The sequence below is a fragment of the Coenobita brevimanus genome, chromosome 103, assembly GCF_032717465.1.
Source record: "Coenobita brevimanus isolate Jiangsu-jjx chromosome 103, ASM3271746v2, whole genome shotgun sequence".
In the NCBI taxonomy this organism is placed as follows: domain Eukaryota; kingdom Metazoa; phylum Arthropoda; class Malacostraca; order Decapoda; family Coenobitidae; genus Coenobita; species Coenobita brevimanus.
In genome coordinates this window covers 35,549,406-35,573,868 of record NC_137056.1, presented here as the reverse complement: position 1 = coordinate 35,573,868, position 24,463 = coordinate 35,549,406, and the positions used below count along the sequence as shown (strand labels likewise).

Below are 24,463 nucleotides of genomic sequence, written 5' to 3'. Positions count from 1 at the left end.
CATCGCCTCAGGCAGTGTATGACCAATGCGGCCTGCCAGGTGACTCCGACCATTTGGTACGGAAGCAGACAGGCACGCATGGTGGAAGGTTTTGCACTAATCCCGGGGGCTGGGAGCTTTGTGCCATTCGGTGTGGAGGCGGACGAGCGCTTTTACCATACATTTACTCATGGCTTGTGGTCGGTGTTATACATGCGATGGCCATTCGGAAAAACAACTCCCTCTGACTGGGTGACTTTGGACATTTGTTAGAGAGGTGGACGGCTGCTGTCACTGAACATGTACTTGTGGCTTGCGGTCTGTGTTCGACGCGCGGTGGCAGTTGGGAAAGACTAATCCCGGTGGCTGCGCAACTTTGGGGTTTCAATGGGGATGTGTTTGAATGTTTTGACACTGCTTGTGGGGTACGGTCGGTATTACCTAGGTGCTGGAGGTTCGTAGGGAGTGATCGGACCAGCGCATGACTTTGACCATTCAGTACAGGGGCAGACAGACATATTAGCTCAGGTTGTGGGTTACAGCCCACTTCCCACTCATGGCTAGATCCCAGCGACCATGATACCGAATGTTTGAACATGTTGGCTGGCTGGCCGAAATTCTCGGGACTTTTACATCCGGATAATAAAATGTAAATTCGGATAATGGTTTAATAGAGCCAAGGTCCAGTATCTGGATACTGAGCATGTCCGGATGCTTCATATCCAGATGAATGAGGGATTACTGTATATATGAGAGAAATCACCGTTGAATATATGAATGAACGATAAAATATGGTAATTTATTATTATTTTTTTTTCCGTCTTTAAGATCATTTATTCATTTATAACATGTAGCAATGTCATAACAACACAGTTATAAATAAGGATAGGGGAGAAAGTTGAATGGAAACATTTTCTAATATTACACATTTCGCTGAGTGAGGAGTGTGTGGCGTGTAAGGTCTGGACCAGCCCGTGGGGGTCATGCCGTACTTGGAAGCGGTTGGATGCAGGTTGCGTTGAAAGAGTTCGAGAGGGTTAACTGGAGGCACCCGGATATCTGATGTTGAGGTCATTTTGCAGGATTATCCTGGGTTGTGATAGTGAGGTACATGAGATTGTTTTTGTTGTTGAATAACCCTGGGCTGTTTGGGCGAACAGACCTACGGGCAAGCAACCGCCCCTGCAGGGCCATTCCATGCGGTGTACCGATGTTTCACTGCGGTAGACAACATTTCACCACAGAGAAGTGCAGATTTTGTTTCCTGATGGCTGTCACATTTGCTCTCTCCACCCATTTAACAGGGACACCATAGTAGGATTCACATCACGCTGTTGTTTGGCTATATGATTATCACCCAGCATTACAAGTGGTGTCCTGTGTTACAGGAAATTATTAGGCTTGTCACAAGGTGCAGAATCACCTGAAATGGAAAGAAGAGTACCAGTAATAGGAAATGACAGGAAGGTTGGGATATAATAGGAAGAGAGGAGGGCAGACATAAAAAAAAAAAAAAATGATGAGGTGAAGGAAGAAGTAGGTAACACTACATCAAGTGAGTAGATAATGGTGGCCACCCCTTACTACCAGGTACATGAGGTACGTGTTTTTGGTGTGAAGGCCTACATTGCAATGTGGGCATAGGTGATTGTTAATGAGGTGTATTTTGTCTTAGTAGTGAAACAGGGAAATCAGATGGCCGTATTGTGGTCTGGCTGGGTGTATTCATATCTCTTTGGGTAGGGTTGCTTCAGAGGGGTGGGTAGTGAATTAAGGTTTGCCTGTTCCCTATTTCTGGGATTGGTTCCAAACCTGGATTGGAGGGAGTAAGTTTTTGGAGATGTGAATGTGTGCCTGCTCATGTCAGATTTGTAAGCTGGCTACTACACTGTATGCATAAAATATCTGTGAATTTTGTATTTGAGGGGCCAGCCTTTTTTTTTTGGGGGGGGGGGGGGAATTTGAGGAAATATATGTGAGTGAGTTTGAAGGTGGGTGTAGGCATGGTAGGCCAAGGAGATGGATGGCTATAGCAAACAAGTGTATAAGAATGCAAGATACAAAAACTGAGAAGTTTGTAGAAATGATAAGGGGTCAAAATGGGTTGGTGAACTACGTAGCTGTGATGATGCACATGACAGGCGTTGCACTGCACCCATTTTGCCATTTTGTTAGTCAGCAGCATTATATCACAGATGTGTGGGAAGTGTACTGTACAAGTTTTCATCTATCTATCCATCATCCAATCCTACATTGCCCCATGAGGAGTGTAGGAGCCCAGAGCTAGGCAGTTGGTCCTGACATTTAAGATGAGAGTGACCAGCCTAACTCATCCCTGAGTGGCATTACATGAGCAATCAACCCCAACCATCCCTTGGATACAAACCTTCACTGGCTCAGTCCGATTGGAATGCCACTAAACCATCAGGCACCAAAATTTGGTTATATGGTTACCACCCAGCTTAGTAAATAGTTTCCTGATGTACAGGAAACCATATGACTTGTCACACAGTGTAGAGTCACCCACAGGCAGAAGGAAGAGGAAAGAATGAAGAAAAGAAATACAGAAGAGGGAGTGTAAAGTTACCCATAGGCAGAAGGACAAGGAAAGAATGAAGGAAAGGAAGACAGAAGAGGATGGAAGGAAAGAAAGATGGAGGAGAGTAAAGGGCAGACACCCGACAGCAGCACTACATCGAGTGGGTGGATGGTGAGCGCCCCCACCTACAAGTTTTAAATAAAGTGCTGATGATTATGATATGTCAGGATTTTGAGGATAGGGGTTTGTGAATGAGTGTGACCCATTTCGCTGGGCATACTGTGTAATATTTCTCTTAAATTTGTATTGTCCCTTTCCCTGGTTGTGAATCATACTTAACTCCATTTTTAAAGAGGGTTGGGATGATGATGGTGATGGTCATGGTCATGGTCATGATGATGGTGATGGTCATGATGATGGTGATGGTCATGGTCATGATGATGATGATGGTCATGGTCATGATGATGATGATGATGGTGGTGGTGGTGATGATGATGATGATGATGATGATGATGATGGCTGAATTACTGTAAACCAGGGGTTCCCAACCATTTTCCACATCTTTTGTGACCCATTGCACCACATGACCATTGCTTCCACATCTGATGACGAGTGTTCAGTGAGCTGATATAAGTAGAGCTAAGCTCTAAATTTCAAAAATAGGAGTGCTATTGTTGGCTTATTGATAAGGAAGGAGTGTACATTCCAGTTTCCATATGAATATCACTAGGGTAGGGATGAAGAAATTTTGCCCATGTAATCCCTGCATGTCCAAAAAGGTCAATAAAAGGGATGGAATATAAGGGCTACAGTACATCATCATACACAGAATTCAAATAATTGAGCTTTCCACCAGGTTCAGACTGCATAATTTGAATGAAAATTTGTGTAAACTGGAAAGGGATCATGCTTTTTATTGCCACGTAACTTAAATCCATTTGCTTTTAGAAACACGTAACTCGGGAGATTGCTGTGCAAAATTAAGCTGAGGGAAACACCTCATCCTCAGTAGGTTAATTCTCTCCTGTAAAAGATTGCATGGACACTGATGATTCTGTTCTGGGTACTGCCAAAGGATTTTTTTAGTTGAGGGAGGAATTTCATTTAGCCCATAAGAACAATTGGAACACTTTAGGATTATCTTTTGGCTACTACTGAATACATTCTTCAGTTGAAGATAGCACAGTGCCTAATAAATAGGTTAAAAGTTTACTCATACATCACTGTGCCTGCAAGGTCTTGTAAATAAAGGTGAGTGGTTGCTGATATCCTTCATTGTATTATTGATTCCTGCCTCTCCTCCCCCCTTCATTTTAACAGAAATAAAGTTTTGTCTTTTCATAATGTGTTAGTAGGTGGGGGCACTCACCAGAAATAAAGTTTTGTCTTTTCATAATGTGTGTAGTGCTGCTCTCAGGTGTCTGCACTTTCCTCTCCTCCCTCCTTTCCTTCCATCCTCTTGTGTCATTCTTTCCTTCATTCTTTCCCTGTCCTTCTGCCTACAGGTGACTTTACACTCCCTTTTCTGTCTTTCTTTCCTTCAATCTTTCCTCTTCCTTCTGCCTGTTGGTGACTCTACACTGAGTGACAAGCCAAATGGTTTCCTGGACACCAGTAAACCATTTACTACTGTGGGTGGTAACCATATAACCAAATTATGGTGCCTAGTGGTTTAGTGGGTAATTATGACGTTCCAATTGGATTGAGCCAGTGAAGCTTTATATCCAAGGGGTGGTTGGGCTTTATTGCTCACGTATTGCCACTCAGGGATGAGTGAGGCTGGTCACTCTCATCTTAAATGTCAGGACCAACTTGCCTAGCCCTGGGTTCCTACGCTCCTCATGGGAGAACGTAGGATTGGATGATGGATGGATATTAATTGTCATTATAATTGGTTATCGTTTATAAATGCTGCAACATTCTTACATGCCATTGCTTTGGTGACCTAATGGCAGCTGTCCACACTGCTTGATCCCTGGTAGCTTCCTTATTAAGTCCTATATCCCTGAGGTCACACTCCATGATGTCGTCCCAGGTCTTTTTCAGTCCGCCTTCTGCAATCCAACCCACGATGTTCACATATCTCACTTCCTGCTCCCTGTTGTCACCCTCCATCCTCTCCACATGTCCAAACCATCTCAATCTACCCCCCCCCTCATCACATCATTCTGGTCGTTCTATAGCTGCTGTTGTAGTCGGCCATCATTCTTCTCCTAGATCTATCATCAGTGGTGTTCCTCAGGGCTCTGTCCTATCACCATCTCTTCCTTTTATTCATCAACGATCTTCTAAGCTGTACATCTAATCCTGTCCACCCGTACGCTGATGATTCCACACTTCACCTTTCCATTCGGTTCTCGCAACGACCATATCAGCAGTTATTTCAACAAACAAGGGATGAGGCTATGGCACACCTAATGTCTGACTTGGCTCATATTTCTGACTGGGGTAAAAATAATCATGTTGTTTGTAATGATTCAAAGAATCAGTTTTTACACCTATCAACCCTTCAAAATCTTCCACAGGAGTACCCACTAATGTTTAATAATATCCAGCTCAATCCTGCATCATCCATGAACATGCTTGGGGTTTCATTCACACGGGACTTACCTTGGAAAGATCATATTGCATCTTTTGTAAAATCTGCTTCCAAGAGACTAGGTATGCTAAGCCGACTCCATGCCTTCTTTACCCCTGCACTGTTGTTGACTTTATACACAGGTTTTATTTGCCCATTTAGAGTACAACTCTCATGTGTGGGGAGGCTCCCCACATACAGCTCTTCTCAATGGGATGGAGTCAAAGGCTATTCGTCCCATAACTCTCCTCCTCTTACTGGCTCCCTTCAACCTCTGTCTCTTCGCCGCACTGTTGCATCTTGATCTCTTTTCTATCGCAACTTCAATGGTCACTGCTCATCTGAACTGTCTGCTTGCATCCCTCTACCTCTATGGCAGGCGCGTAGCACGAGTCTAGCAACAAACTCTCGTCCCTTTGCTGTCCAACTTTCTAATGCAAGAGTTAACCGTTACTCCCAGTCCTTCATTTATGCAACAGGTCAACTCTGGAACAGTCTCCCTCTGTCTGTATTTTCTGCTTCCTATGATCTCCAGTCTTTCAAATGCAGTGTGTCCGGGCATCTCAAAACAAACGTATCTTGAATTTGGCTCTCTTTTGTATTGTTTTTGTTTTTTTCTTGGAAGGAATGGTTTGTGGGCTCATGGCCTGTGGTTCCTTCTTTCTTCCATTAAAAAAAAAAAAAAAAAAAACTTTTTAGGAAAGTGTGTCCAGGCATCTGGAAATGATCGGTTCTTGAATTTGGCTCTACTGTATTGTATTTTATTATTTTTTTTTTTCTTGGAAGGAATGTTCATGCAGGCTCAGCCTTTGATTCCTTCTTCCTTGCATAAAAAAAAAAAAAACACTACAGTCTAGTCCCATCCTTCCTCTCTTCAGTCTGACCCTAGCCCCCTCCAGCCCGTGCATTCAAAGATGCACTGCACATCCAGCTAGTCATTGTCATTTCTGTATGTTGACCCTACAGATGCAGCATCATCTTCCTGTACTGCCCAGGTCTCACTACCATACAGCATTACACTCCTAACACGTGCCACATACAAAGAGATCCCTTAGCATGGAGGGAGAGAGCCCTCTCAATGTCAGGAAAGGCAACAGCACCCTGAACTTCCTCCAACCACTCCTTACCCTAGCCAGAGTGCTATCTCTAGCCCCACCTCAGCACATAACATTTCCCTCAAATAAAATTCTTCCACACACTCAAGAGACTCACCAGCATTCATTCTCATCTGCCAATCTCTACATGCTCTCCCCAACACACCGCACACAGAACGACAGTATTATCTCATAGTCTGCCTCTAATACCATTATATCTCTTATCTATCTATCTCTCTATCTATTGCCAGAGGCCTTAATCCTGTAAAGGGTGGCCACAAACAAATCGCCTTCATTTTGCCCTGTCCCCTGCCGTTTCACTGCCCTGCTCCCAGCTCACACCACTGTCTTATATACTCTCCACTCCATCCCCTCATCTCATCCTTGGCCTCCTCTTCCTTTCCCCCACCCCCCTCCACCTCACTCACATACTGTATGGTACACTCTCCTCATCAGTCTCTTGCACTCCATCCTCTTATGCACCCACTTATTACAAATAACTGAACAAGATGGAATTATTTCCCACACCCTTGTGGCAAACTGCACATGGCCACTCTCCCTCTGCTTTGACAGCACTGCCATCAGCCCTAGATATCATCACTTGTTTTACCCACATTTACTCACAAAGCCTTGTGCACCATTCCATCTCTCCACTTCTCTACCTCCCTTACATTCTCTGCAGTCAACACCAAGTCATCAGCATACATCTCCTATGGGAGTTCATTTCTGAATGCACTTGAGAGAGCTTGAAGGACCATGACAATCGATAAGGGACTCAAGATTGACCCCTGATGCATGCCAGCATTCACAGAAAACTCATCACTCAAATCTTCATTCACTCTTACCTGGGTGTGAGCATCCACATACACTCCTCAAACCCACACTTTCTCATTTCCCACTTTGCCACCTCCCTAGGGACTCTTATCAAAGACTTTCTCCAAATCAACAAAAACAAAGTACAGTTCTCTTTTCTTTCCAGTGTATTTTTCCTGAATCTGTCAGACATTGAATATGGTATCAATGATCCCTTTGTCTTGCATAAACACAGACTGCATCATCATTCATGCTTTCCCGGCTCATACCTTCTGGGACTCTCTCCATTACCTTCATTATTTGGTCCAAAAATTTTCATGCCTCTATACGCTCCTCTTTCCAGGGCATCACCCTTCCCCATGTACACATTGACAGTGACTCTCTTCAGCCAGCCAACTGAGACAACACACTCATGTATAGTCATATTTATCAAACAGTAACTAAACCCAGTCCCTTATCTCTTGAGGCCTTCAGCATTTCAGCAGTCAACCCGGACACATTGCTGCCTTCCTCAACTGCACAATGCCAATTGCCTCTCTCACAGTAGCAGTATTATCAAAGGCCAAGGGCCAAATACTGGATCTGCAGACTCTTCGAATACACAGTTGAGGAATCTTTCTGGCATAGATTATCTGTACAGAACAGTGTCTTTGGCTACTTGTTTTTATCATTCCATTTTCATCATTGTATTGTAAGACTATCTCTTTAGCTCTGAGGCATTGAATTTTGCTTGTTCAAAGATCCTTGCTCGATTGATTATGTGCATTCTGTGAAAGTTTATTTATACAAATTATTTTTTAAATTTTAACCTGGAAGGCTGGGAAGAATGGCTTTGTGACACAGTTATTAATGAAGCCCATCTAAAAAAAAAAAAAAAAAAAAAAAAAAAAAAGTTGAAGAACTTTGTCCATAAAATGGAGCCAAGATTTCAGATGTTTAAATGACAACTAACTGAATGAATGTATGTTTCATTTAATTGAGCACTCTGTTGTTAGTTCTCCTTCTGTGCCTTTTCTTTTCATATTTCTGGATTTTATCCAGCCCATTTCTTAGTGGGGATCAGCATTATGGTGATGGTGATGGTGGTGGTGGTGATGATGATGATGATGATGATGATGGTAGAAAAGGAAAAAAAAAAATCAAAACTCACAGTTTGAAATCATACTGCTTTATTGTAGGTTCTGTTGATTTCTCATTGCATTTTATTGATTGAAAAGTTGCTTCTTTGTATTTACATATGTATAGAGATGAGTTCATTTCTGTTTAATGATATAATGTTGACAGTGGTAGAATTAATGCTGCTAAATTTTCATTATAGAATAGTAAACTGCCATAGTTTTTCAGACTCACTACAGATCAGGTAGCACTGCAAATTTTTAACAGAAGCCAGGCATTGGTTGCTAATTGCTAATTTCCTTGGCTAAACTTGGAAACATTAGAATTGGATCCCAGAGGGTAATAGAGTTTGTTCTTGGAAGCACTGATATATCAGACACAATTTTTGAAAATCTGATACTGCTCAAAAATACACAGAAACATGGGCACTGACTGGCTTTAGGAGAGGTAGGGGATGTGTGGATCAGATACTGTATCTGTAAGGCTGACTTATGCAAGTATGTCGTAGCCTTTATAAACGATATGAACGATACGAGACATAGTGGAGAAAGCTTGTGAACAGAACTGTAAGGTACAGTATTTACTGTATTTATGGATCAGGAAAAAATGTATAACATGGTAAACAGAGAGGATTATGGAAGGTTATGCATGTTATGCATGTGCAGTGTGCTGAATGCCGAATGCCGTTAAGTGTTTATGATAGTAATGGAGCTTATGTAGGTGTATTTTGGCATGTAAATGAAAGATATAACACCATTTTTGGAGTTAGACAAGATTGTGAGATGTCCCCATGGCTACTAGTGTATATGGATGGGGTTTTGATGTTGGAACTTCGTAGCCACCATTTATATATATGTAACTCTTTAGTCTTGCAATTAGTGAGTCTTGAGTCTTGGTTAAAGTTATTTTGGTAATTGAAGAGCAGGAGGAGTTAAAGATGAATACAGGGAGTTGATCTTGATTTATTATCTTCAAAGAAAGTGTAAGTTGAGCAGCGTATGTATTATACAGGGACTTAATTTACTAGCTAAGTCTAGTCGGACCCCTCTTCTTATTTGATCTCTCCACTGCCTGCTGTTTGTGTGGCTAGCCCCTTTCTGAGGTCTGATTCCTACATTCTCGTTTAGTAGGGGTCATGTCACGTGTGCTATACTGTTGTTCTAGAAGCCTGTGTGTGTGTATGTGTATGTATGGTCACGAGGCGCTGTTTGTGGGCTATTGTGCTGGTGTGTTCATTCTAGAGAGGTGCTAAAGTCACTTCCTTTGGCCCCTAGGTTTGACATTGACCTAATCTCTAGACTATATTATGTATGTTGCTGGTTATTATGTATTAAGATATTATACAGTCCTGACATTGAGACAGGTAAAAGCTCAAGTTATGGAGAGAGGAATGAGGATGAAGATTAGTGAAGAGTGGAGTATGTCATATTTGATGTCTGTAGATGATGCTGTGTTGCTTGCTCATCATGAGGAAGAGTATGGTAGACTGATGCAGAATTTTGTGCATGTGTGAATGTTATGCTTTGAAAGTAAATGTGGTTAAGAACAGACTAATGGTTTTTGAGAAAGTGACTTTCAGTGTGGCATTGTTGTGAATATAGCAAGACTTGAATTGGTGAGGGAGTTTATCAAGGTGCAGTGATAAAGGAAAAAGAGAAATGTGTAAAGGAAATAGAAAGTAGATTAGGACAGGTGGAAAAAGTTGCTGGTGTTATGAAGGGCTTAATACAAAATAGAGGTCTGAGTGTGTTGGCTGAAGGAACCTTTTTTGAAGGGATATTAGAGCCCACATTAACAGAGTAAGACTTTGATGTGTCATGAAAATGAAAAAGTCAGGAGAAAGCTCCATGGATATGGGGTTATAGAGGCATGCGTATCAAGTGCAGGGAGTGGGTAGGATAAGGAGTAATATGATTTGTGAAAGATGTGGAGTAAGGAAGTCTGTGGATCTAGAATCAGATTATGTGTTTGGATGGTATGGATGTGAGGAGAGAATAAGTGTGAATAGGATGATGAATAGGGAGTACAGTATGTTAGTGAGTTTGAAGTTGGTATGAGTTGTGGTAGGCCAAGAAGATGGATAGATACAGTGCATTAATTTGTAAAAAAATGAGGTATGGAGGTTGATGAGGCTAGGGAATTGACAAGGGATTGAGCTGGTCAGAAGATTGCTGTACAGTACAAAGAAGTCTGACATAGGTTTAGTACCCATATTTTTACCCAGTGACATGATAATTGTCAGATTGGCTTAAACTGATAGGTAACGTGAAACATCTATAGTACAGAAAGTGTGGACAAGATGAGTCAGTACTCAGGAGGCTTGAATGGTGAGTGAATAAGTGTGTGGCATCTTTAATTGGGCATGCTGTTGATAATTCTCCCTCTGTTGGGTATGCTCTTGCTCTCAATCCAAAAAAAAGAGGTCATGATGGTGGTGGTGGTGGCAGTGGGGTAGTAGATATATACTGTACAGTATAGGGTAGTCATTTTATTCCTAGAAAGTTAAGAACAGTATAAAAGATGTTAGTTTATCAGTGTACGTAACAGTTACTGCCCACATTTAAGTTGAGATGAAAGTCATTAATATAGAAAAAAGCTAGCTCAAAGGACATAATTCATGCTATAGGCTTTGGTTAGCTAGTTTTAATGTGGGGACTATGAGGGGAGAGGTTGTTGCAGCAATGTGTAGAAAGAGAGTGGATGTGTGCTGTGTGCAGAAAACGTGCTAGAGGGAATGGTAAGGTTGGATGGTTATTGCCAAGAATAATTGGTAAAGCTCTATGGGAAAGGAAAGGATGATGGTTTTGGGGGAGTGGAGTTGTTGTTTAGTGAGAGGTAGGTTGAAAGTGTGATGAATGTGATTAAGGGTAATTGATAGAAATATAATTTTGAAAATTCTGGTTGGGAAGAAAGTGCTTTAAGTGATGTCATAATATATCCCAACAGGTTGGATTATATGATGGACCTAAAGATATATGTTAGGATTATGTGGTGCATGTTGGAACTGGACTGTGATTTGAATGTACATGTGGGAGCAGAGACCTGAGGACGAGATGGGTACCTTTTTTTTTTTTTTTTTTTTTTTGCTAGGAAGAAGGAACCAAAGGCCATGAGGCTGCAAGCTGTTCCTTCCAAGAAAAAAACAAAATACAAGAGAGAGCCAAATCCAAGATCCAATCATGGGTGGGGGTTATAGAACCAGGAATATATATAGAGAGAGAATGCTTGAGTTTGAGGAAGAATAGAACATATGAGCTTGTAATACCTCATTTAAGAAAACAGAAAGTAGACTGATAAGAAATGAGTCTTGGGATGCCTGTAGCCAGACTGCTCATCAGGATCATAGATTAAAAGCTAGTTAGGGATGTTAAAGTTATTGCTGATAAGGAATGTGTATGCCAGCAGAGATAGCTTGTACTATTTGTGTGTTGCTGAGAAAGTGTGAGGGAAAAGAAATTACTTATTTACTTGGAAGAGTGTGGAAATTGAAGAACCAGGGCTTGGGGTACATTGTGTTCAAATATGTGTAGAAGGGTGTCAAGGTAAACGTATTGTGGCTGTAGTCTAACTGAATAGAATGATGCTTTAAATGAGAATCTCCTGAAAGCCACTAATCTAACTTGGCAGAACAAGAGATCACCAAGGCATAAAGTGTTGGTGGTGGAATGTGGATGGTGATGTATTGCAGTAATAGTAGAGAAAAGAAGCTTTTTGGTGGACCAAAAACGGGGTGGAGATAGGGAATACGGTAGGCCAACAGTGTATGTGGGTCCAGTTTGCACTAAACATGTTTTGCTCAGAAAGATAAACCTTGACCTGGCTCAGCAAATGTGAATAAAAAAGGGGGGGAGGGGTTCTATTTATCTATCTACAATAAGACACTGTAAGCCCAAAAGGGATGGTTATTTGTCATTGAGTTTGTGACAAAAAGGGGGGAGGGGGTTCTGTCCATCTAATCCTGTAAAGGGTGGTCGGTTGTCTTTGAGTTAATTAAAAAAGAGGGGGGGGGTCTATCTATCAATCTGTTGCCAGACACCATAATCCTGTAAAGGGTGGTTGTTTGTCTTTGAGTTAGTTGTTAAATGGGGAGGAGCACTAACTCTCCGCCAACCCTTCTGCTGACATGTAGGGAACATGTATGGGTTGGTTATATGGTTAGCTATCACCAAGTATTGTAAATGGTTTTCTGACTTACAGGAAACTAGTTAGCTTGTTGCTTAATGTAAAGCCCCCTGAAAAGGAAAGAAAAATAATAAAAAGTGACAGAAAAGTTAGGAGAAACAGGAAGAGAGAGGACAGATACAGGAAATGAGTGATAAAGGTGAAGGAAGAAGCAGGCAGCACATCAAGTGAGTGGATGATGGGGGGGGGGGTTGCATGGGAAAATCTCAGAATTGTCTCAAAACAGCAATATTGTAACATTTTAAGGTCCTACGCAGTGATGTAGACCAACATGGCCGCCATGGATGTGTACTCTGCATCCTTTTCCCTCTTTCTATCCTCTCCCCATTGTCTCTGCAAACCAATCTTGATCTCTGGGGTCCCTGCTCATGTTTAAATCTCGTTCAGTCTTAGTATCATGCTGTCAGTGCTGTTTGATCTGTTATGGCTTCCCAGTCCTCTACCATGCCCACCAGTGGTGCCAGTGAGAGGCCTCAACATGTGCCCTTGTCTCTCAAGGGGGAAAGAAAAATTGTCTGTGGGCTCAGCACTAAGGAGTGTGTAGTTGACATTGCAAAGCACATTAACATAAGTGAGTCGACAGTGTGCACAGTGTGAAATTTCCTTGAAAAGATAGAGTCCATCTGGGAGGCGATGACGACGCGGAAAGGCATTCCTGCATGAGAAATTGTGTGTTAATGAAAAGAGAAAGTGCATTTTTAGTTCATCTGTGCTCAGAGGGAAGTGAATATGGCAGTGGGCAGTAATATTATTCGTCAAAAGTCTGTTGAAATTTGCAGAAATATTGCTCAGGTGATGAGAGTTCAGAATCCTCCACTGTCCCTGCTATTAAGGGCTGGATTGCAAGATTCATGAGCACAAAGAACTGCACCATGCACTGGTGTGTGGCAAGGTGGGGGCTGCAGATGTGGTTGTGGCCAAGGCTTTCCCTTCCTCCTTTTAAGAAGGTGGTAGAGGTTGGTGGTTACAAATTAAATCAGGTATTCAGTATGGATGAAACTGGAAATGTCTTCCTTCTTCCACCTTCCTGACAAAGAGGAAAGTTCAGTGCATGGGTACAAGATCTCCAAAGAGTGCCTTACATTATTGATTAGTTGTAATCCTCACGTCCAACACGGTAATATTATCATGCACAGGTCCCGTGTTGGACCAAAAACGTGTTGGACAAACAACAGAGCTTATGGGGAAAAATGAACTATGTCAGCAACCCTAGGAAAAGTTACCCTAAATACCTACCATATACCTTTACATATATTGGTATTACTGTAATTATAATAAATGGTGCTATACTATGAATGATAACTAACCATTTAGGATAGTGTTGGTAGGCTTGCTGGGAATGGAAGGTGGTATCCAAGGCTGTAGGTAGTCCTACTGAGTCCCCGGAGGATGGCTGCTGGCGTCACTAGCGGGTAATGGCTGCTACTCCTCCTGAACCTCCCTCATAAATCCTGCAAAATCACACTCAGAATCACTATCCTCATCCACATCCATGGAAGGTCCTGTTTCTGCCTGTCCTAGCACTCTGTAAGCCTTCACTGCTGCTAGGATCTTGTCTTGGTTTTTTATTATGGTCCTCATGCTGGCTTCATTCAAGCCGTAGTCCTTGGCGATGTCCACTTTCCTCTCCCTTTTCTTCTTCCTCTCGATGATTTCTAGCTTAGCCTGAGAGAGGTGCCGCCGCTTCTTGGGGTTCTCAGAAGGCTTCCTAGGCATCGTGAGCAGGATAAAATGCTGTAGCAAGGGCAGAAAATGCAGCGAGAAAAAAGCACCTTCCATTGCGAATTAGGCGACTGAGTGGCACTGTGGCGGGAGAGATTTAAACAAAGCATCATGTGAGAGTAGAAGCATTTTTGATTGGGCGACATCACGATCACGTCACAATAGCGGGTGGGGGAGGCAACTTGATCAGAAGTTTTGATTGGCTGTCAGCATCACCGGAACGTCCAGTATGACTGTGTTGGACCAGGGGTGATCGTGCTAGAGGCGAACTTTGTGGATTTTGCCCACTTCTTGGAGCTCCTTGCTTGTTATGCTAATGCACCCATGTTACAGTAATTAAATTGTATTAAATCGTACTAATTTTTTGCTCTCCGTGCTGGACGTGAATCGTGCTGGACAAATGTGTGTTGGACGCGAGGGTACTGTATTTATATCATAGGATAATTGTTATGTTAGATGGATATGTTATGTCCATGAAAAAATTGGTTGCCCAGTGCAAAGTTAAGAAGAATAGGGTATTGAAAGATTTAGCATATTCTTGCATAGTGTTTGGCTGAGGTACGTATGACATTAGAGAGGATGTGAGGAAATAGTTGTGTGCAGAGATGTATGAATAGTAATGTGAATGGAAATAGAAATTGAAGCCATCTTAGGAAAAGATGGGAAGAAATGGTGAAAGACTGTCTTTGGGCTGTGGATATAAGTATAAAGGTAGGAAGATTTTGTACAGTACAGCTTGAAGAAGTACCACATAGTGTATCATGGCTCGCTATGTCAGTGTGGAAAAAGTTGATTTCTTGCAGTTTCACTTTTTTATTTTTTTTATTTTTTTTTAACAACAGAACAGTGGAAGGAAAAACAAACGAGTAAAAAGAAGGTAATTTTGGCATCGGTGAAAATGCTCTTGAAGCACGTACAGTAATCCAGCGTTGTGCTGCACTTACAGTAATTCTTTGCACTGTGAGTTATTATTGTTTAACACTGCACATTGTTAATTGCACCACCCCAGTTTCAACCACCAGTTTGCAATCCACAGTTAATCCTTTGCACTCTAAATTCTAATTTCTTAACACTGCACAACACTGTAAATTCCCATGTGGTCTACTGGCGAGGTATTGCAGTTTATTCACTGTTTATTCACAAAAAAACGAACATGTGTGGCATCCACTGCGATAAGCATCCACTCGCGATTGAAGTTAAGCAGTAACTGTTGAGTGTTGGTGACGGGGAAACAGAGTTGCCAGATCGCAACAGCCACATTACCAAACTCCTCAATTTTCATTGCCAATTTTAACTTTTCATTACCAAATTCGTGAAGCTAGCATTTATTCTTTGCTAATTATACATACAAGTGGAAATACATGTAATCACTCTCCTTATAATTAACAGCATGTTGATTATTTTCACTCTATGTAGGCCAGCAAATTAATCAGAGAGAGCACACAATGCACCATCTTCATCCTGTGTATCCTCATACATGTGAATAATCCATTTGGTAATGCATTATTCTGATTCATTACCAAATGAATTTTTCATTACCAAATTGGCCCACATTTGGTAATGAAAAATACCAAATGGCAACCTGACAGGGGAGGAGGGAGGATGGAAGGGGTGAAGGGGCCATGGTGTAAACAGCTGTTTGGCGCTGTGCGGCAATTTCAAATTATGGGAGGGGAAGAAATTGTTTATTGGGGGTATTTTTTTCTTTTTTTGGCCATTTTTGGGATCTGAAGGTCCAGGTCCACAATGTCTGGTAAGTGGGGTGTCCGGAAAGTGGGCGTCCGGTTTGTATAGGGATTATTGTATTGGGGTTTCGTATATCGGTGACTCCCTGTATTGTATTTTAGTGGATGTCTTGTCTGATGTATACTGTACTAAGATTTGCTTTATGATGGCATCCATCATCTCCATCCCATGGTCATGTAATGGTTACTGAATGTTCCATGATTAATGAACTCTCCTAATGCACAATACTGTACTGTTGTCGCAAGATTTACTTAACCTGTAAAAAACAAGTGTCCGCATATGCTGTCCAAGGGTGCTAGGGCCAAAAAGACATGTGTCTGCATATGCGGTCATGCCCCCACCCCCCACCCCCTACTACCACGCCCCCACCCCCTATTCCCCCACTGCCCCCAACCACCTTTCACCCCTGCCCCCACCCCCAGCCCCCACCACCACATCACCCCTCATCCCATCCCCAACCTCATTCCCCCACACACCCCACACCCCATCCCCCACCCTCCAACCCCCCACTCCCCATCCCCCACCCTCCAACCCCCCACTCCCCCAACCGCCAACCCCTAACCCCTCACATCCCCTACCACCATCCATCCCCCCCTCACCACCCCTTAATACCCCACTATCCCCCAAACCACCCTCCACCCCCTACCCTTCCAATCATAACCCCCCACCCCCTACCACTCAACCCCCACCCTCCCCCACCCCCCAAGACCACCCTCACCCTTCACCCATACCCGACACCCTTCCTGCACCAAGGCCCCTCACCCCCACCCCATCCCCCCAACCACCTCCCCTCATCCCACCACACAAAATGCCCACCCCCCAACCATCCTCCCCCACAAACCCTGCACTATGTCGCACCCGTCAGTTATGCCCGTCCTGAGTGAATGTCAAAACATTCTGATGGCCGTCTTTTAGGGGTTAATGTGCATTTTAGTTTGCATGGTGTGGGGTAGGTTATAATCGCAGGGGAGTCTGTGGGGCAAAGTCTCCCATTCAGGTTTCAACACCTCTTCGGTTAGCAGGATGGCAATCCACCAAAATTCAGTTTTAGGACTGGTACCTGTGGTCTATTTGAAACTATAGTAGTACAGTACAGTATACGGGGGGCGAAGGGGAATCCATGGAGCAGAGTGATAACAAAGGTTAACGGCCATACCACGTTGAGTACACCGCTTTCCGTCCGATCAGCGAAGTTAAGCAACGTTGGGTCTGGTTAGTACTTGGATGGGTGACCGCCTGGGAACACCAGATGCTGTTGGCATAACATTCTCCCTACGTGTCAAGTAGGGTTGGTGGAGGATTAGTGCCCCTCCCTGTAAAACAATTAACTCTAAGCCCTTGGCCATCCCGTTTGGGATACATGGCGTCTGGCAATGAATGAAAAAATGAATGATGTAATCCTGCAGGTGAATGTAAGGTACTGTAAAGCCTTTGTTGATTTGTAAGTTTGCATGGCCAGGAGCATTGCAGCATGAAAATATGGAATGGTTAGGTGTTTTTTGGATGCATAATTCCAAGAGATGGGTGATGTTGTGTGGGCTGAAATGATTTTATATGATTTTTGTCTTAGTCTAGAGGCAGTGCAGAGAGAAATCTCTTATAAAGTGGTCTTAGTTATGGACAGTTGTCTGGGCCATCACCCAGCCATTGAGGTTGTTTTCCTGCCACCCAGCACCACTAGTGTTGTTCAACTTCTTGACCAGGAGGTCATTGCAACCTGCACCTATGCAGCAATGAGAGAGGTGACTGACTGGGGGACAGAGGTGGCAGCAATGGCATCTGAGGACAAGGCAGATCTTGAGATTGACTTACCAACACCTCCAACAACAAATCCTCAAGCAACGACAATAAAACAGTTTTGGAAGGCGTTTCAAATAAGGATTCAATTTCAAAATTGTTACCATTTGGGACAACGTTAACAAGGAGGCTGTTCTGCATGAGTGGCAAAAGCTACTGCCTTATTTTCATTCTGCTGTGTAGGCAACAGCAGAGATGTCCCAGGAAGTGATGGGGGGGAAGGTATTTGATGCCATCACTTGTGACCACATCCTTCACATTATCGACACTGTTCCCAAAATGATAATTGATGTTCTTATTGAAGAGGTTACTGAGGAGGAGCCTCTGGCACCTATGGCCACATAGCAGGCACCAGCAGCAGCCAAGCAAGATGGTACTCTCAAGGTGGATGAAAAGCTGATGACAGAGAGCTGGAGCTCCTGTTTCATCAGCCCACAGGACTAGCTTCTGACCATTCCCCTTTGCTGAACTTTTTCATAGCTTCAGCAACACAGAGAATAGGCCAGCATGCTCTCCAGTACAAGTTCCTCTAATTGTCAACACCAAACTAAATGCACATTACACACTGCACTTCGTATTCAAAATTTAACTACATTCAATCCTCCTGAATTGCGTGTTCATAAAGCACGGATTTGTAAATTGTGGCTAAGTGGCTGTCAGACTGCTGGCAACCTTAAATCACTGTTAAGTCACAAAAATCGCGGACCTAGGCACCGAAGTGGGCCTTTTCCGAGGAGAACTGTAAACCGTGGCATTCAAACTGAAAATTGCAACCCAACAACCAATCACCACGTGTCCCTGTTGGCAAGTTTGCATACTAATGCATCCATGTTGTTGTTGTTCTTGTCCCGCCAGTCCGCTCACTACAGACTGTCGCCGTGGAGTACGAGAGTTACCTGCTTTTGTTGTGCAACTTTCCCCCGCCTTCTACCTGCCATAGCCCCTCCTGACCCCCCGATGAAGCGCTCTAAGCAGCATGGTGTCGAGAAGGTGCTGCCGTTATTGTACAGGCAACGTTTGGAGCACATTCGTCGTGTTGAGAAGAGAGAGAAGTTTTCAAAGCTGGCAAAAGAGTTTGGGAAGAACGAATGCTGAGAGGTTCTAAGTTCTTCCCAACACCACCCCACTCCATTCACTTAAGCAATTTCGTCATAGGATTAAGGTGAGATCCCTGAACATTGCTTATTTCTATTTGATACATGCACTGAATATTCCTAAATTTGTATGTTTGTGTTTGATGGTGCCTAGATAGATGTAGGTAGGGTGCTGTGGGAGCAGGTTGGCCAAAGTCCAGACCCAAATTAATTTTTCACATAAAGAGTTATTATTCATAAATCACGGAATTCGTAAATCACGGCAGTCGTCCAGACCCAAATTGCCACAATTTACGAGAATTGAGTGTAGATATGGCATCAATTCACCAAGCCTCATTGTCCCCTGGGAGGGGGGGACCATCAAAGACCCTACCATCTGCCCCTCTCCCAGTGACGACCAAGTGAGATGAAAGGAAACACTGTCTGATTCACTTCATTTCTTCAACATTCATGGCCTTTTCTTTAACTTTCTCTTCTGAGCACCACCTCTCGTCCTCTAAACCTCACCTTCTCTTCCTCACTGAGACTCAGCTGCCTGAGACGATTGATAACAAACCCTTCTCTGTATCCTCCAGCTTTCTATATGCATGTTTCAAAGCCAAAGGTGGCTCTTGTGTATATGTATGCAACAACACATCTTGCTCTTGTGTTCTTGAACTTGAATCATCTGAATTCACTACTCTCTGGCTAAAGCTTTCCTGTCATTCTCTAACTAAATATATCTGTGCTGCTTACTTGTCCCCTAATTCTACAGACCATGAAAAATTCTTTGACTGTCATACTTCTAAGATGGAACACATTCTGTCACTTTCTGTTTTCTCTGAAATCTCCATTCTAGGAAATTTCAATGTTCCTCACCATTTTTAGCTCTCCTCTCCTTTCACTGATCAGCCTAGTGAACACGCCTACAACACGCCTACATATCGAAACCATGATGACCTAGAGCTGCTTGTATAGCACCCTACCTGATTGCCTTGGAGAGAGTTCCAACATTACTTGACCTCTTCCTTATAACTAATCCTTCTGCTTATGCTGTTAATCATTCCTCTCTGTTGGGCTCCTTGGATCACAATCTTATTGCCTTACCCTATCCTATCACTCCAGTAAGGCCTGTGGACCCTCCCAAGATGTGACGATTATGGCACTGGAGCTGCAAATTGAGGGGCCCTCAGGCAGTAATTCTTTGATTTTCCATGGATAGCTTACTCCTTCCATTGCTGAAAGCCATCTAAGTGTGCCTTGTTCGTTACGGAAGTTATTTTCTTGGGCACGGATGCATACATTCCATTCTCGTATCCTATGACTAATGGGGGGGGGGGTGCTTGTTCTAATGCTGTCCACAACAAGGGGAAGGCCTACAAAAGATACCAGAACCAACTCACCCCTGAATCTCATCTCATTTTATGTTTCTGCCTTGAATCATGCAATGTCTGTTCTTTGCTCTGATAATAATTGCATTCATACTAAATGCTCTTAACTCTCTAGCCTAAATTCTTCCCTCTCCTTCTGGCACTATGCCAAAAACCTTTCTAACAACTTTTCCTCATCATCCTTTCCTCCTCTTTTCCACTCTGATGGCGCTGTAGGTAGGTGGGGGTGCTCACCATCCACTCGCTCAATGTAGTGCTACTTTGGATGTCTGCCCTTTCCTCTTGTCCTTCCATCCTCTTCTGTCTTTCTTTCCTTCATTCTTTCCTCCTCCTCCTGTCCACAGGTGACTTTACACTCCCTCTTCTGTCTTTCATTCATTCTTTCCACTTCCTTCTGCCTATGGGCAATTTTACACTAAGTGACAAGCCAAATGGTTTCCTGTACACTGAGAAACCATTTACTACTCTGGGTGGTAACTATAAAACCAAATTATGGTGCCTAGTGGTTTAGTGGGTAATTAAGGTGCTCCAATCGGATTGGGCCAGTGCAGGTTTATATCTAAGGGGTGGTTGGGGTTTAATGCTCATGTAATGCCACTCAGGGTTGGGTGAGGCTGGTCACTCTCATCTTAAATGTCAGGACGAACTTGCCTAGCCCTGGGCTCCCACACTCCTCACTAGGCAACATAGGATTGGATGATGGATGTATAAAGCAGAACTCTTCGGTCAGACTTCTCCTCCAATTCTACCTTAGATGATTACGGTGCTGTTCCGCCATCATTTCCCCCCTCTGACTTCCTGTTGGCTGACATTAAAAGTTCTTCTACTGATGTATTTTCTGCCATCACTGGCCTTAGTACTAATTAGGCAAATGGGCCTGATGGGTTCCCTCCTGTTGTCCTCATGAACTGTGCTTCTGTGATTACACGCTGCCTAAGTAAACTCTTTCGCCTTTGCCTGTCACCTTGTATTATTCTTTCTTGTTGGAAGTTTTCTCTTATTCAGCCTGTCCCAAAGAAATGCGACCAATCCCATCCCTCTAACTATCACCTTGTTGCATTAACATCCAGTTTTTCAAAAGTTTTTGAATCTGTTCTTAAGAAAAATTTTTTTAAAAGCATCTTTCCTATCACAACCTTCTTTCGGATCGTCAGTATGGGTTCCACTGGGGACGCTTCACTGGCAATCTTCTCACCTACCTTTCTGACTCCTGGTCATCCACCTTTTGGGACTTTGGCAAAAGGTTTGCCATTGCACTTGACGTCTCAAAGGCTTTTGGCTGAGTCTGGCATAAATCATTAATTTCCAAACTGCCCTCTTACGGTGTCTGTCCTTCTATCTGTGGCTTCATCTCTAGTTCCCTTCTGGTCATTTATGGCTGCTGTTGTAGATGGCCACTGTTCTTTTCCTAGATCTATCAGTAGTGGTGTTCCCCAGGGCTCTGTCCCATCAGCAGCTCTCTTCCTTTCATTCATCAGTGACCTAAGCTGTACATCTAACCCTATCCACTCATATGCTGATGACTCCACCCTTCACCTTTGCGTTCGTTTCCTGCAGTGTCCATCTCTGCAGTTACTTCAACAAACAAGGGACGAGGCAATTGCACACCTAATGTCTGACTTGGCTAAAAGTAATCTTGTTGTTTTTAATGCGTCAGAAACCTTCTGCAGGAGTATCCTCTAATTTTTAACAATATACAACTTAATCCTGCATCATCTTTAAACATACAATGGATTCTCGAATTTTGACAGTTTAGAATTTGACGAATCAACTTTCGATGCATTTTGGAGTGGTCTGCCTACCTTACCTTTCGATGCAAAGTCGCGTATTTCGATGCTTTCAGGGCCAGACTCCAACCAAAACAAGCAAAGATAATATTTTGATGCGAACCAAAATGCTAGAAGTGAAGGAAAAGTATAAGAAAAAGCATGAGCCTAACCTAATATTGTATGTGACGTGTCAAGAAGAGAATGAAAATCAACATCATTTATTCATATGTGAAGCATACGATGATTTGGTTCTGAGACAATTCACCGTCAAGTCAATTCACCGTCAGATAATTCCCCGTCAAAACATGGAAGATTTCCTGTCAGGACAATTCGCATCCTGAACGATTCCCCGTCATTCTATAAATATACTTATTATTAATTAATCAGTACTTTAATAACTCGAAGATATAACAAGAGAAATTAAAGGAAAAGAATCAATAATCGAAATACGAAAACCAAATGAATTACAGGTGGTAGCAAATACAGTAGGCAGAGTACTGAAACGAAGAGAAGTACAGTAATTATGAATATAAGGAGCAACATAGAAATGAACAATAGAGACTGAGAAAAAAAAAAAAAAAAAAAAAAGTCATGTTGTTTAATGACAAGAGCATCCAGATGGGAGTAGGCACCAGCAACAACAAGTAGTGTGCAAGGTGATGTTCTTTTGTCAGCGGCCATCTTGAGACTGTCCTGCCAGCAGCCAGCCCTCTACAGCCAAGTGCTGCTCTTTCAGCCTGTACCTTCCATGTGTGGACATGCATTTCACTGCAATTTAGTTGTATGTATTTTCTTTGTATTTTCGTCGCAGCATACCTGTTTCAAGATGGTAAGCAAGAGTGGTTCTTCGGGTAGCAGTGGCAATGGACAAGAGCAGCCTGGCACCTCTAAATCTTCACAGCCAAAGGAGAAATGGCAATACAGGAAAAGGCAGATATACACCAAGTATACACTTGCTGACAGTATGGCAATACAATGCAGAACTATAGTTACTTAACCACAATTATAGTTCATAAAGTTTACCGGGGGTGTGGGCAAAAAATCATGATTTTAGGTAGTTAGGTTCGGAGGCCCCGGACATGAACTAATTTTTCCCATAAGAAGTTCAGTTTAAATTTTGATTATTTGAATTTCGCAGTGATTTTTAGGGACCTATGCCCATCGAAATTTGAGAGTCCACTGTACTTGGGGTTTCATTCTCTCGGGATTTAACCTGGAAAGATCGTATTACCTCTCTTGTAAAATCTGCTTCCAAGAGATTAGGTGTGCTAAGCCAACTCCGTGCCTTCTTTATCCTGCACAGTTGTACTTTATACACGGGTTTTATTTGCCCTTATGTAGAGTACAACTCTTACATATGGGGAGGCCTGCCACATACAGCTCTTCTCAACAAGGTGGAGTCAAGGGCTTTTTGTCTAATTAACTCTCCTTCTCTTACTGGCTTCCATCAGCCTTCTCTCTTTGCCACACTGTTGCATCTTTATCTCTTTTCTATTGCTGTGACAGTGGTCTCTGCTCCTCTGAACTGCCTGCTTGCATCCCTCTACCACTGCTACGGCCTGTTTAGAAACAAACTCTCATCAGTTTTCTGTCCAACTCTCTAATGCAAGAGTTAATCATTATTCCCAGTCCTTCATGCAACAGGTCAGCTTTGGATATGTCTTCCTCTGTCTATACTTCCTCCAGTACTGCATATGATCTCCAGTCTTTCAAACGCATTGTGTCCAGGCATCTCGAGATGAATGGATCTTGAATTTGGCTCTCTGTTATCTTGCTTTTGTTTTTTCATGGAGGAACCATTTTGTGGGCTCCTGGCCTTTAGTTCCTTCTTCCTTGTATGTAAAAAAAAGGGGTGGGGGGGAGGCATGGTGTGAGGCCCACTTGTCAACAGCTGACCAGGTGTTGGAAATCATTGATTAGCTCAGAGATGCCCAAATGATGGTGATGCACAACACAGATAAGCTGCACTCCTTCCATAGTGAAATTGACTGCATCTTATGGGAATAGAAGGAGTAGCTGGTGAAGAAAATTAAGAGTTGTCCCAAACCCTCACCACTGTTTACCTTGTCCAAGCCCCAACCTTGATACCTGCCCTGCCGTCTAAGTCTACCAAGTCCAGCATCTCTTCAGTACCCTATCGCCACAATCTGCTAGTGATGACGATTGGGGGAGCAACTTTGAGGGGTTCCAGGCCTAGTCTCTGCCCCAGAGAATGTAGAGGCATTGCTCATTCCCTGTAGCCTCAGATCCCCTCTTTCCCAATGCCCAAACGTTGCTGTATCCCATCATGATACATGATCACCACTTGTTTACCACTTTGCACATTCTAGTTAACACTCCCCCCCCCCCCCCACTGCGGGCTTGTTTTGCTATGTTTTGCGTGTCCTGCGGGCATATTCGGGCTGCTACAGACTCTCAAAAAATATTAGCTAAAAATCAGTTATTAGTCCTAGAATATTAAAATTACATATGCATATGGCACATACCTTCAGCGTTCTCCTGGGATGTTTGTTGAGCCTTCGTCGATTACCGTAGGACTTGTGGAGACCTCTGAAGTTGGGTAACGAAGTCTCCACTTTACACTTCCCGACAACCCGTAATATGATTACCACAGCCAGATATTATCACTTGAAACACTATTCTATGATTATCAAGTAGTTTGGG

The 24,463-nt window shown here is 43.0% G+C and overlaps 1 protein-coding gene and 1 non-coding gene across 3 annotated transcripts in view; both read left to right on the top strand.

Annotated features, from left to right (window-relative positions):
- Ythdc1 (YTH domain containing 1) overlaps positions 1–24,463 on the top strand; it is a 314,054-nt gene that overhangs the window by 195,115 nt on the left and 94,476 nt on the right. The window lies entirely within an intron of this gene.
- On the top strand, positions 16,912–17,030 carry LOC145415831 (5S ribosomal RNA). Its single transcript, XR_013900138.1, has one exon. It is a non-coding gene; the product is annotated as a 5S ribosomal RNA (ribosomal RNA).